This window comes from Perca fluviatilis, chromosome 17 (assembly GCF_010015445.1).
Source record: "Perca fluviatilis chromosome 17, GENO_Pfluv_1.0, whole genome shotgun sequence".
In the NCBI taxonomy this organism is placed as follows: Eukaryota; Metazoa; Chordata; class Actinopteri; order Perciformes; family Percidae; genus Perca; species Perca fluviatilis.
The window spans coordinates 21,877,586-21,892,353 of record NC_053128.1 but is presented as its reverse complement, the minus strand read 5'-3'; positions in this window follow the sequence as shown (position 1 = coordinate 21,892,353).

Genomic DNA, 14,768 nt, shown 5'->3' with positions numbered 1-14,768 from the left:
TGCCTCTCTTCTCGTGTCTTTCTTTCCTCCCTTCTACCCTGATCCCTGCCTCTCCCCTGCTTCGCATTCCTCTCTCCTTTTTCCTCTTTAATAAGTGCTGTCACTGTAATATTTACCTCACAGTTGAAATATTGACAAACACGATGTGAATCTGCCCAGAAAGCCCTTTATAAACAGGACGAATTTGCCAAGGAAAGCCAAGCTCCATCTGGCTCAGATTGTTTGAGTTAAAGCAATTGCGTCTTTTAGCCTCCCCTCTGCGCGCATGCGATCTCTCACACACACACACACACACACACACACACACACACACACACACACACACACACACACACACACACACACACACACACACACACACACACACACACACACACACACACACACACACACACATGTGCAAAGGGTGAAGGAATTGTTACAATCCAGCTGCCTCCCATCCATGGCTCGGCCGCAACTGCCAAGAGATGATGATGCTGATGATGAAGTTGCACTGGACAGCATGCCAGCATTGGTCCCATGATGACATCACAGGCTGATGTCATGCAATCGGGTGTGGTGATTGGACAGGCAGCTGAGAGGGGTTATGTGTGTGTATGTGCGTGCACATGTTAGGGCAGGGTGAAAATATGTAGTATCCTCTGGGGCTCTCTGCAGTCAGTCAGAGTTTTGGATGGACACTCACTATTGCGATTGTACTGGAGAAGGAAAAGATTGAGGAAGAGATGTAGAAGAAGGAGGAGGTGGTGGAAGAGCAGGAGGAAAAGTAGAGGAAAGAAGAAAAGCAGGAAGGAAACTGATAGAAAATTGTGATGTAAAGGTGGCAAGTGTAAAAGAGACTGAGAAATAGAAGAAACAAGACAAGGGTCTACAGTCCTGCTACATTTATTTCAGACCGATCAACCAACTGATCGATCGATTGACCAACATTAGCCATGCCGTTAGCATGGTTAAAAATGAAATAAATAAAGCAGAAATAGAAATAAAACACTGCTGAGATCCCTCTGTAACAATTAGTAAAAGTACGAGTAATTATACTGTAAGTTAAAAGTCTTTATGCAGGTATGCAGGCCACCGGAAACAAGTTGTAGTCAGTGATTCAGCTCAAAGGGAATCCAGTGCACCACATACCTGTGATAGCACATTTCATCTTATCTTCTGTAGTCTATCATTGGGGACACCAGAGGAGTGGGTTTTCCTTAAAGCTTGTTTTTCCGCTCCTGAGAAAAAAAATCGGTTGTCATTTCTTGGACTTTGGTTGGCCTCCTTGTGGCAGTAAATTGCATGACAAACCTCCCACGCAGTCCACAAGCGATAGGAGCATATCAGCAGTTGTGGCTGTTGTCATAGTGAAAGAGACACAAAGTTATACTGTACTGACTGCATATAAAGTCAAATATATAATTATTAAAATAGGTAGCATCTGTAGAAAAAGTAACAGTAGACAAACTTGTTTCCTCAAAATAGAGGAAAGGACAATGAGTCTTTATCAGATATCAGTTGAAGATGAGTCATGTGTGGATGAAAGTAGGCCAGTCTGAGAATGAGAGACACAAGTATGTGTGTGTGTGTGTTTGTGTGTGCGTGTGTTGTGTGTGGCAGAAATCAGATATCAATGCTGAAGATGTAAGATTAGACCAAGTTGAGTCTTTATCAGATATCAGTCGAAGATGAGTCATGTGTGGATGAAAGTAGGCCAGTCTGAGAATGAGAGACACAGGTATTTGTGTGTGTGTGTTTGTGTGTTGTGTGTTGTGTGTTACAGAAATCAGATATCAATGCAGAAGATGTAAGATAAGAGCAAGCTGACCAGGAGACATTTAAAAAAAACAGATGATAGAAATGACCCAAAAGATGAAGGCTGAAGCAATGGATTTATAGTTTGATTATATATGTTAATATGTGTATGTTTGTGTGTCTGCACACATGTATGTTAGAAGAATGTGGAGCTTTTTGTCGGGAAAAAAGAATCATTAACCAGCAAGTGAGATTTCTTGAAATATATTTTATATCTTAATACCTACTGCTGCTGAGCTGAGAGTACCACGGCTGTGTGTTACATAATTTAGGGTTTGTTTTGCTGCTATGACGCAACTTCAAATATGGCCCCACAAACCCAGGAGGTTAGTTTATAGACATGTAATTTACTTTTATAAGCCCAGCTTTAGTAGTTGGGAGTCAAAGATGAAGCAAGAAAAATAACTGCCAATGTTTGCATGGCCCACTAGAGCAATGCTCCACTCCAGAAGGATAAAAGATGAGAATATGAGGAAATATGGACACAGCTCTTCAATGTGTGTCAGTTTAAAAATGTTTTTTATTCTCGAAATGAGATGTACAGTATCAGCTAAATGGATACCTGACGGTAAGCACACAGATTTACTAATACAGTGCAGTTTGTAAGTATTTGGACAGTGACATGACTTTCATTGTTTTGACTCCACTTCAGCAGTTTGGATATGAAAGGAAACAATGACTGGGGGGTTAAAGTGCAAAATATCAGTGTTAAGGTTTTTTGGGATTCCTACATTGTAAGAATATTTACACGCACCCAGTTGGGGGGATTGTTTTAAAGAAAGGCTACAATTTAAACACAGTTTATCTGATGTGGATGTAACCCCCCTCAAATTATTTTATTTCAAATCTGGTCAAGATAAAACTGTCTAAATACTTACAGACTGCAACAACATCACTAGTGTTAGATGGACTGTACTGTTTTACAATAAGGAAATATTTGTCTGTAACTAATATTTTGTATTATTTAACTAGTAGTTTAATTGTAGAATGCTTAATACGGATAAATACTGGGGAGCAGCTCTGTGAGGAGTTTAGTGCGGCCTGATTGGTTTAAAGAAATGCCATCAAAGAAGAGCACGTTTTCCTCCCATCCCCGAATGCTATGTGGAGTAGCCAGACCCTCCTTCACGTGCTTTGGAGGAGGGTCTGGCAAAGCAAGACAGAGCCAGGATAGCTTTTTCCACCTGTTTCCTGTCTTTATGCTAAGCTAAGCTGTTTCCTGTCTTTATGCTAAGCTAAGCTAACAGTCTCTTGGCTGTAGGTAGCTCACATATTCAATGGGCAGACATGTGTTATCGATCTTCTCATCTCACTCTCAACAAGAGAGCAAATAAAATGTAGCTTTAGCTTCCAAAAATGTTGAACGTTTCCTTTTAAAGGGTTTTTTAACATACAACCCACACATGCTGCCGGGCTGGGAGAAGACTGTCTGACTGTTACACTGACAGGCGCGGCTGACAGGTAGTAAGGTCTGCAGTGGTTGATCCCTGGCCAGCAGGGTGTGGGTTCACTTCCTTTGCCAGCACTGTGTCAAAACTCTGGCACAAAGCTCCACGTCCTCTGGTGGGTGGAGATTGTGTGTTGTCTGGTGATGAAGTGCCCCGTCATTGCAGATGAATGAAGGAGGGGATAGGAGACTTAGAGTGACATCATAGACATCATTTGAGATGTTTGTAAGCATCAATGGGTGTACACAGATGGAAAGATATCCAGCATGTGTGAAGGTGCTTGTATTTGTGTGCACAGGCACATGGGTGTGTGCACTTTCCTTAATCACGGATGGTCCCTTCTACTGTAAATCCCTCCAGCTGACAGGAGCTTCTGGTTGTAGTAATTGTCTTTTTATAGCCACAGACTGAGACGCCCCTTGACCCAGGGAAGTCAAACAGACAAGCACTTCAAAATCACCTGCTAGTCAGTAAAGAAGAAGCTTACTAAATGATAGCAAAGGAAAGTGAAAGAGGAATAAGTGCTTTGGGGGGAATTTAGGAATGTTAAAATGTCATTGGTCCCTGAGGCCAATCAGAAAAAAACTCACACAAGTGGCAGTAGCCGCTCAAGACGTTACATAACTTTTGCTTCATTTTGTTTCTCTTGAACTATACTTATCTGACTTTTGGCCCCCGTAAAAAAAACAGTCTTGTATTGTTACTGAACAGAATAGTAACAAGATTAGACCTGGCTCGGCTTTGTGTGTGTAATAACTCCACCTCTGTGGCATTCATAACACAGGCCTGGGTCCCAGTTAAGAGGGAAAAAGGATAAAATAAAGCAGCGACAGCGCTCTTATCCGACTCTCCCCTCCCTTTGCCTTTCCTTCCTGCGAAATCAGATCTGAGCTCTGGCCTGTCTCTCCACCCGGCCCCCCGAGAGGGTGGCTGTCTGTCCTCAGCACTTCCTTCTCCGGCCTCGGCAACACAAGTGGCGTTAGGGCTGTTGCGTAACTACAGGCCAAAGGCACGATGTTATGAGGTCATCTCCCTGTGACCGACGTTATGCCTGCCTACTCCTCTCCAGCCAGGCTCAAGCTGCTCCTCCCTTCCTGAATGCATCTTGTGATGTAGGCTAGTGAAAGTAGGTCTGAGGTTATGTCCTGTTACAGCTGGCACACATACAGGGATTGGAAACAATTACATTGAGGCCGTTATGTCATAAATCAACACACACAACAAATATATCCTACAATTTACCTTCTGACACCGTCTCAACAAAGATGAAAGTGTCACAAAGTTAGCACTTATTGCAGAGCTATTGTATTGAGTTGCATTAGAGCAGAGAGAGAGTTTGCTGGGCATTTGTGGTGTTACAAATATGTCCACTTTCCTTTAAGTCACTTGTTTGTAACCTCAAGTATTAATGTTTTAGACAAAGTGCTTGTTGCCTTTTGATTTTTGCATCTTTCTGAAACAAACAATCCGACAAGCACGTCCACTTGCAGGAGTCCAGGAGTGCAAAGATAACAAAGATTGAAGGATCTGAACTTCTCTCTCAAACTCTCTCTTTTTTTCACACATTTTTTGTGGTGTCAGTCATTGTGTCAGTCGGCGTGTCAGTCGTTGTATCAATCGTTCTGTCATTTCTGTCTGTCGTTCTGTCAGTCTGTCTGTCTGACTGACTTTTCCTCTAGTGCCACCAAGAGTTTGACATTTTGGGATTTTAGTGAAATATCTTGACAATTATTTGGTGGATTGCGATGAACTTTGGTATAGACATCCATGTTGCGGACAGGATAAATCCTTGTTACTTTGGTAACCTAATTTTTCCTTTGGTGCCACCAGCAGTAAAGCACCACTGTGCAGCCTCTCAAAGCAGCCAGCATGGCTGTAGACTCTTCAGTTTTGTTTTATAATTACTTCTGTCACTTTTCGTACGTGCAGTGGAGTGCAACCCCAGGACTGCCTTTTTAAAAATGTGCAGCATTGTCCACGTTTGTATGATTCTTTGAGATAACAAAAACACACAAGAGATTCCTGGAGATAGGTCCTTGAGGCAGTGTAATGCCACCAGGAGGAGGCTATGACCGTAGGCTTTTTTGCTGTGCATACAAGTATGTCCATTTGGGAAGGGAATTGACTTTAGACATCGTCTGACGACACGTCGTACAAACTAGCTCATTTCAAGAACATCAAACCCAACTGCCTGCCACATAAAGAATAATAATTTTCTCGTGTACTATTTCTAACAGGGCTTAGGTCTGACTTCAACAGGCCAAGAACAGGAAATATTACATTCTGACACCTTCCCACAACTCACCCTTTATCATATAACTTCTCTGCCTGAAATCTCTGACAATATAAAACGTTGTCTTTGTGCTTATCAATCAAGGCATCAGTGAACTCAAACAGGAAATGCTTTTTAAATGACCACGCTGCCCTTGTACCATAACGCTGTGCTAACCAATTAGCTGCCAATAATGATATGCTTGTGTGTATGTAAGAAATGGACCCTGGCTCTGAGCACAGTTATTAGTTTTGTTTAGACCGTGAGGGGTGACAAAGTCTCAAAAGGTCTCTTTGAGAAGCTCCTCAGGTGCATTTTGTCATTGCGGTCTGTGGCCTTATCTGATGAACTGTGAAATAAAGCTAGCATTCTGTGGACCACTTCAACATTTCCTATTGCAAAAACTACAACATTTTGTGCTGTAGATGGTCACGACATAGAGTGGAGACGAAGTGGCGCACAGAAATGGCGATAAGCATCAAATTGCTCCCATCAGCGACAAAACTGTCTCTGTTTCTCACAATTTGTGGCTCAGGCCATGGTCCCCAGAAAAAGGGCGTCTCTTGAAATGGAGCTGAATAAGATACATTATGTCAGTAGGCAATAGAGAAAAAGCTATCGCAGCATTTAGGTAAGGAATGACAAGTGGTCAAACCATTTAACATCTATCTTGGTATACAAGTTTAATATGTGAGTGGAGAGTTTTCATAACTTCTGCTTGGCTCAGTTATTTTGCCATATTTTTATACTCCTAAATGAGTTTTTATAGGGATCCTAAAAATGAAGTACCTCCAGAAAAAGAATTCAGTAATGTGTGAGCAAACAACTAAAATCACTCTCAACACCTAAACTGAAATGAGAGAAGCCACACAGAGTTTCTAGTGGGCTTGGATAATGTGGGCACAGCATATCCCATGCATACTCGATGAAGATGCTCCATCAGCATTCTATCACTGGTCAGTGCTGCTATTTTTCTGTCCTGCCACTGCTACTGAGCCACTGTGTGTACAGTTTAAGATAAAAGGCTGCTCCTATCTGTGGGCAGAGGGTGTGTACACCAGATCAGCACGCACATTATCGTCAAGTGAATATTTACTCTCTGGCCCGGTGCCCTGGCTTCTCTCTCACAATGGCCTGTAACATGCTTTCTCTGCCTCCATGCTCACTGAATGTGTCCCGACACTTTGATCCGTCAAATGTTCACATTCCTGTTGAGTTTAATTCAATTTTCAGAACATAACCAGAGCTAGGTTGTATATTGTCAAATGGACAAGCTGATACAGTGACAGCATTGATACTTTGTGGAGCCAAGTGTAATGGTATTGCTGGCAGTGTCTACTGTGACATTATAATTTAGGTAACACCCTCATTATGGCTAAATGGGACTGTAAGAGTGACATAATACTACAGAGACCCTCAGCTCAATGGAAAACCCCCTCAACAATGATCGGTCTTCAACCCACAGTTGTGTTACTGTACGTCCCCAACACCTGCTGCTTTTTTTCACACTTTTAAACATTTTCCACATTTGTCTTTTCTCTTCATGCTTTTCTGCTGCCTCTATTCTGCCTGTATTTTCCCCTTTCTTGTTTGTTTACCTGTTTAGTTGTTATCATTTCAGTTTCCGGGTCCTTCCGCCTTTCGTACAGTGAAAACAAAGTGCTACACTGTAAGAGAGAAAGAAATTAAACAGCTAAACTTTTCCATGGAGATGAATTGTCTACATTCAGATCTCAGCCTGACTGCCACAGTGAGTTGCGCTCTGTTTTTTTAGCATTAATTTACACCAGCCTGGCACAGGGACCTAACTGTACAGCAACAGTGATGTTGAGGATGATGAAGACAATAATAATGGTAAGAGTAATGGAATACTACTTTCAGGTCTGTAGCGGCTGCTTACGCATGCATCAGAATGAGTCACAGGGAGGGGAGGGTCCTCCCTCCCTCTGCAACTTTGTGGTGAGGTATTAAAAAACTGGTTTGACAGACAGTTGCACAATCTGGATTATTTGCTATGGAACGCAGGGTTAATCGTGGTGGATGTGTTGATAAGGGGGGAATGCATGCACATTACTGCACTGTATATATGAAGAACAATTAAACAGGCAGGAGTTGAGGAGAAAGTTGAAAGAAGAAGGGATAAACAACAATATGGTGTTTGGAAGAGAGGATATTTTAATCTAATCCACCCTCAGGTTTTGCTGTTTATCTTTTACATTAAAGGGGTATTATTTTCATAGTTGTGACGGTCATTTCTATCACTTATTTTCACATTGTACGCACCAAAGTAATCACTAAGATCTGGGAACACTTTGACATTTCTACAATGCGTTCAGATGGGGCAAGAGACATTTAGAGAGATCAGGCAGGTTGTGGACGAGCCAACTGTTAAGCCAAATGATTTAAACCACTTTATTTGGAGGCAAAACATACAGCACACTTCAAATGTTGGTAATGTGTTGTAAGTATGGTAGGTATGTTTACAATGGACAATAGTCCAGTTGACTAAACCTAACCTGTATAAGTAGAAAATGTTAGCATGCTAACATTTTCTACTTTCTATTTTCTAAGATTGTTAACAAGGCAAACATTACTGTATATGCTTAACATCAGCATGTTTGGCATTGCTGTTGTGAGTATGTTAGCATGCTGATCTTAGCAATTAGTCTAAAAACAGTCTCACAGAGGCCTCACAGAGCCGCTAGCATGATTAGGAGAGTACAATCTTAATATTACCCATAGAGTTAGCCAAAGCTGGGAAAATAAGACAAATGGACAATAACAAATGTGTTGTTAAAAACTGGAATTGTCTTTTAACTCTTTGAATAACCACAAACATTTGCAAAACATCTTCCTAAGTAAACATTATTAGTATTTTGTTTTATGTTCAAAATCCTCTGGGGCCGTCTTTAACCCAGATGGGAAACAGAGGTGAGCTGCTCCAAAAATAGCTTTATGTCTTCCCTGTGGTGGTTCCCAGGTCTGTGACAGAGGAGTGAAACTAACACACTAAACTATAATTGTCTAAGGTATATCCAATACACTGACGTCTATTCATACGTCTCTTTCAGACACACACAAGCACATGCAGAATGTGGAAATGAGGATACTCATAGCTCCTGGGTATTTGTGAGCTCAATAACACAGCCGTTTAGTCCTGACGGCACTTCAGTCACAACAGGGACACACACTGGGGATTGTTCATCTCTTCACCGTGGAGTCATGCACTTGTTTGCTCTGTGCAGGAAGGAGCCCCTTACTTATTTAACAAGAAAACACAAATACAAGGCCGGCTGAATGAGGCCTTTATTGTTAACACTGGTGTGCTTTAAATAGCTAAATGGCTGTTTCTTGCTGTATGTGAATGTGGTGACACTGGTGCTGAAGCCTCCAAGACAAACAAAGAGTTGTATTTTTCCCTCTGCATTCATAGTGCAGGTGTGCACGAGTGTGTGTGCGCATATGCCTACATTGTGTGCATGCCCATGTCTCACTGGCTTTTTGTAAAGTTCCATAATATGTCGACATTTCACCACAGCACAGTATCCAGCATCACATTTTCCCTGGGACAGATGTAGCTAGCTCACGTCTGCCATGTATGTGAGCAGGCATACATACTGTAGCTTGGCATTGTGGGGTAGTGGAATAAGTCCACACAAGGTCTCACACAGTCAACAAGCTGGACAGCATCCACTCTGGCTGTAAGGTCTATAAACCAACGCAGGGCAACAAGGTCACATAGTTAGAAACACAACCGCTGCGTGAGTCACACGGGTTCTCTTAAAAGGTCTGGTGGCTTGAGGTATCGTTGGAAAAGCACACAAAGCCATCATGTTATAAGAAAGCGAGAGAAAAGTTTGATATGTTTTTCAGATAAGTATCCAAATTATTTACTGATCAAAGCATTGATTGAAAGACAATTGTAAAAGAAGTGATTTCTCCAACAAAACTGGCACCTCCTCAGGTTCCAATATGACGTGTTCACACAAGGAAAATGGCAACTTTACAGCACTTTATGCTTTCAACACTGCAGCTTGTGGAGGCAATGACCAGCAAAATACGTTTTTTACACTGTCTCATTCACCATCTCACCATGGACCCTCAACTGACATATTCAACAATGGTGTCTGATTACCTGTCTTTTCTTGAAAGTTTTTGGCATAAGTTCCTCATTTAGTTCTTGGGTGTGAGGAGATCCACTCTACTCTGCTTAAAAAAAGGGGGGAAAGTTGAATGAGTAACAATGCCAAGATCTGCTACAGTTACAGCTCACAATCTCCTCCCATGGGAAATATGCCACTAAACGGACATACCTCAAATCACAATGAGTAAATTGGGCTTGGATGCAAAATTGCATGCAAATTCAAAGTCAGACCGAGAAATAAAAGGGGCTTTAGTCACAGCAAATCAATTTGTGGTTTAATAATTTATTTGTCCATCTCTTACAGAGGGAAACATGTTAATATTGTTAAATATTTGTCCTATGGAAGTAGCTAAAAAAACATAGACAACTGAGGTGACCATGATTAAGTTGCATCCCTAACCCTAACCCCCTAACCCTGCTTTTTCCAATGTTTACAATACATTAGAGAATAATGAAATAGTTTCTACTTCTTTTCTAGGCCACCTTCACACAATTTACCCAGTTTCCCACCAAAGAATATAATAAATAAAATCTGTGGGCAAGAAATACACTATTTTGAGTGTTAAAACAGACGTACATGTATTTCCACTGATGGCCAAGCTTTAACGATTACCATGCTTTTGTCATGTTTATGGGCATTTATGTGGAATGTTTTGCCAGGGGAATCCTAATTTAATTTTATAAGAACTTCTCAGTGTTTTTTCTTTTTCTTTTTGCCCCTCTAGCCTATTTCATTACAGGACCATAGCCTACAAGCTGCGTCATGAATGTCATTAACAGTTGGTGAAATTACTTTAATGCCTTTAAAGTGCACTATTGATCGCAGTTGGTATGAAATCAGAAAGCCTCTGATGTCTTTTCAAAAATGCCTGCAAATGAAGAGTGCTCTGCTGATGTCGCACATTTCCCATTTTGGTTCTAAAGAAATCCATGTGAACCTACTAATTTAGTTCACTTCTAACAGCCAGTTTTCTTTTCAGACTCTTTAAATCTGTGTGTCTAATGAACTGCATGTAGTAGCTCTCGCCTTCTCAGTCTCTGTGTGTGCACATGTGTGTCGTGTTTATGCTCTGTATTGGAACTTTACTTTGGCTCAAACGAATAGCTTGACATTTTTGGAAATAAGCTAATTTGCTGATACCACTTTTGTTTGTACACAATATATGTAGCTGGAGCCAGCAGCCGGTTAGCTTAGCCTGGCTCTGTCCAAAGATAACAAACCTGCCTACCAGCACCTCTAAAGCTCACTAATTAGACGTTCTACTTTCTTTCCTGGCAATGAAATAGTCCGCCATGTAAACACTCCTTGGTTTTTAATTAACAAGATATTACTTTGTTTAATTGTGAACTTTAGAGGTGCTGGTAGATGGCTTTTGTTTCCCTAGAGAGCCAGGCTAGCTGTTCCCCCTGTTTGCAGTCTTTTCCAGCCGGTTAGCAGCTAAGCTAAGCTAACCGGCTGCTGGCTCCAGCTACATAAATTATTTAGCATACAATCATTAGGGTGGTATCAATCTTTTCATCTAGTGAATAAGCATAGTTCCCAAAATGTCAAACTATTCCTTCAAGGGCATTCATTAGACTATCCTAAAAAGAATATCCAATATAATATCCATTAGAGGTGTGAATCTTCACTGATCTCCCGATTCGATTACGATTATCAGGCCTTCGATTCGATATCTTGATGCATCACGATGCGTCAAAAAACATTTTTCTATTAAAGCCATATAGGATATTTGACTTGACAAACTTGCATTGTCAAGTGCAATGCCCAAGCTGCAATACGTAACTTTAGACTGGAATGATGAAGTGTTTGGGTTCATTTCTTTAAGGTAGCTACCACGAAGGTTTACCTATTTTGGATTAGTCATATACCACCCTACTTTTAACCAGCAAATCTATTGTGCTGTATTGGAATAACTGACCCCAGACAACTCTTTAACAAAAAAGGTATTGTTACTGAACAATAACTTAAATGTACAAATAATATTTAGCCGTTAGATTGAATAAAAAAAAAAACACAACACAAATCACACCTTTCAAATATGCTAACTGCAATATTTCTTCAAATGATATTACACACAACTACCCCTTTACCCGTTTCTCTATCAGTTTCCCCTTGAACTATCCAGCTACACAAAATGATTCCTCCTTACAGCAGTTTAAATGTAAAACTTACTCAAACCCTGTTAAACCACTGTGTTAACACACACCTACCCACCCACACACACACACACGGCGAGAGAAAAAAAAAAAAAAAAAGTTGCGGGCCAGATCTTCAGTGAAGCAAACACACAGAAATCCAACTTACAGTTAGCTGTAAGTTGCTAACAGCTCACCAGCTAAGGCAACGTCCTCTTCAGCAGGGAAACACGTCGTCCTCTCCGGTCCAAAATCAGCGTCCTCCGAATCATCAAACTCTCCGCCGTTAGCTCCAACTTTAGCTAGTCCGTTAGCTCCAACTTTAGCTAGTCCGTTAGCTCCAACTTTAGCTAGTGCGTTAGCTCCAACTTTAGCCAGGCACAGTAGCACGTTTGTTCTAAACCACTGCTGTTAGACAGGAAAAGTGCCGTAGTGTAGCTACATCTCCTCAGCTTCGTTATTCCACTTAGATCTTCTCCAAGCTAACTATTCTAGTTCTCTCGATGTTTCTCAGTTTTCTTTCCTCTTCTCGATTTGTGATTCTCTCCGCTCAGCCGTTTTGCGTGTGTGTGTGCCTGTGTTTGTTTGTTTGTGTGTCTGTCTGTGTGTGTGTGTGTGTGTGTGTGTGTGTGTGTGTGTGTGTGTGTGTGTGTGTGTGTGTGTGTGAAACGGGTTAGGCTACTGAGAATGTTATTTTACATTTGAATGTTTATGCCGTGGCCGGAAAATTAACGAGCGACGTCATTGCGTTATAATCGATTATGGTGGGCCACTGCATCGATGCAGCATTGTCCATGTCCGCAAACCGATGCAGCATCGTCCATGTCCGCAAACCGATGCATTGATTATTTGATTAATTTCAACACCTCTAATATCCATTAAGTTCGACATGCAAAGATAATGCTTTCACCACTTACTTTCCACTGCCAGCTTTAAGTGTCTTTATGATAAATGGCATGGTATCAGATTCGTACAATGAATATAAATTTGACCAAATAGGTTAGTTTTATGACATTTCATAGTTAAGTATTTCATTGAGCCAAAATAGCTGTAAATGTAAGAGAGAGAGAGAGAGAGAGAGAGAGAGAGAGAGAGAGAGAGAGTTAAAGAGTGGAGAGAGGGGGGCTGTTAGTTCATGAGCTGGTGGCCCATCTGCTTTGAGTTACTGAAACCCCCCTCCTCAATTAGACTCAGCATGATGTCAATAAAATGTCAGACTGGAGAAGCTATCACTTAAATTGGGCCTGTCAAGTAAGCCTATTGTTCATTCCTCAGCATTCCAGCGGGGGCAATCAGTCTGAAATGATTTGTAGTTTGATTAAGGTTACCACAATGTGCCATTTCTGATTTGATTTGGGCACTTGGCTTGAAAACATTGCCATAAAAGTTGTTTGCCTTTTACTGGGGATTTAGATATAGATATATAAAATATATAGACAGATAGATACACCATGTTCCAAATTATTATGCAAATTATATTTTACACTGATTTTCCTAAATAGTCGATGAATAGGCATTAGGGTATAAGTCGAATTTCATTGAACAAACCACCCAATGAAAACAGTATTTTTTTCAAAAATAAAAAAACTCAAAATGCACTGTTCCAAATTATTTTGCATAACAGAGTTTCAAAACATGTTATAGGTTGTAAAGAACTGAAAATGGTAATTTGCTGAATTTGCAGCATTAGGAGGTCATATTTACTGAAATCAAAAGCTATTTCAATCAAACACATTTTAACAGGGAAAGTTGCATGTTAACATAGGACCCCTTCTTTGATATTTTGATAGACTCATTGAACTTGTGAGTTTATGGAGAGTTCCTGCTTGAATTTCTTTGCAGGATGTAAGAATAGCCTCCCAGAGCTGCTGTTTTGCTTGAGGATGCTCAAAAGGTTCTCAATAGGGTTGAGGTCAGGGGAGGATGGGGGCCACACCATGAGTTTCTCTCCTTTTATGCCCATAGCAGCCAATGACACAGAGATATTCTTTACAGTATGAGATGATGCATTGTCATGCATGAAGATGATTGTGCTACGGAAGGCACGGTTCTTCTTTTTGTACCATGGAAGAAAGTGGTCAGTCAGAAACACAACATACTTACATAACATACATACTTTGCCAAGGTCATTTTCACACCTTCAGGGACCCTAAAGGGGCCTACCAGCTCTCTCCCCATGATTCCAGCCCAAAACATGACTTCGCCACCTCCTTGCTGACGTTGCAGCCTTATTGGGACATGGTGGCCATCCACCAACCATCCACTACTCCATCCATCTGGACCATCCAGGGTTGCACGGCACTCATCAGTAAACAAAAAAAACCAAACAGAATAACAGCAGCTCTGGGAGGCTATTCTGACATCCTGCAAAGAAATTCAAGCAGAAACTCTCCATAAACTCACAAGTTCAAGGATGCAAGCTTTGACTTCAGTAAATACATTTATGTTTCTCCTCTCTTATTGCACTGCAAATTTATTAGGAGTTCCCTGGTTTTAGCGACGGGAGTTTCCCAACAAGATTGTCTCCTCTCTCCTACAAACCATGCATCATCCAGCAGCGCCTACGTGCTGATATCCAGAATTATTATTGTCAATTTAAATTTCTGAATGTTTGCACCGAATGCAGGCATGTTCTCAGAGAGTCAATCCAGGGCCTGAAAAACGGTGATCCATGGAAAAGGTCACACATTCCCCACCACTCCCAGTGGGAAAACAGGAGAGCCCACACCTTCTCAGGAACGCAGAGTCCAGCTACCCTGAAATCTGACAACAATTACCACATGAATTTTGGCATATTATAATGACATTTTTCTGCAGACCTCCACTCAATAGTGTTTAGGCAGTCTGGAGATCATATGTAGGCTATTTTGTAGTTTTAACAGTAAAAACTATCCATTTATGGTATTTAGTCTTCAACTAAATCTGTTGGAGAGCTCGAACTTCACATAACAGAGTGCAATGATACGTA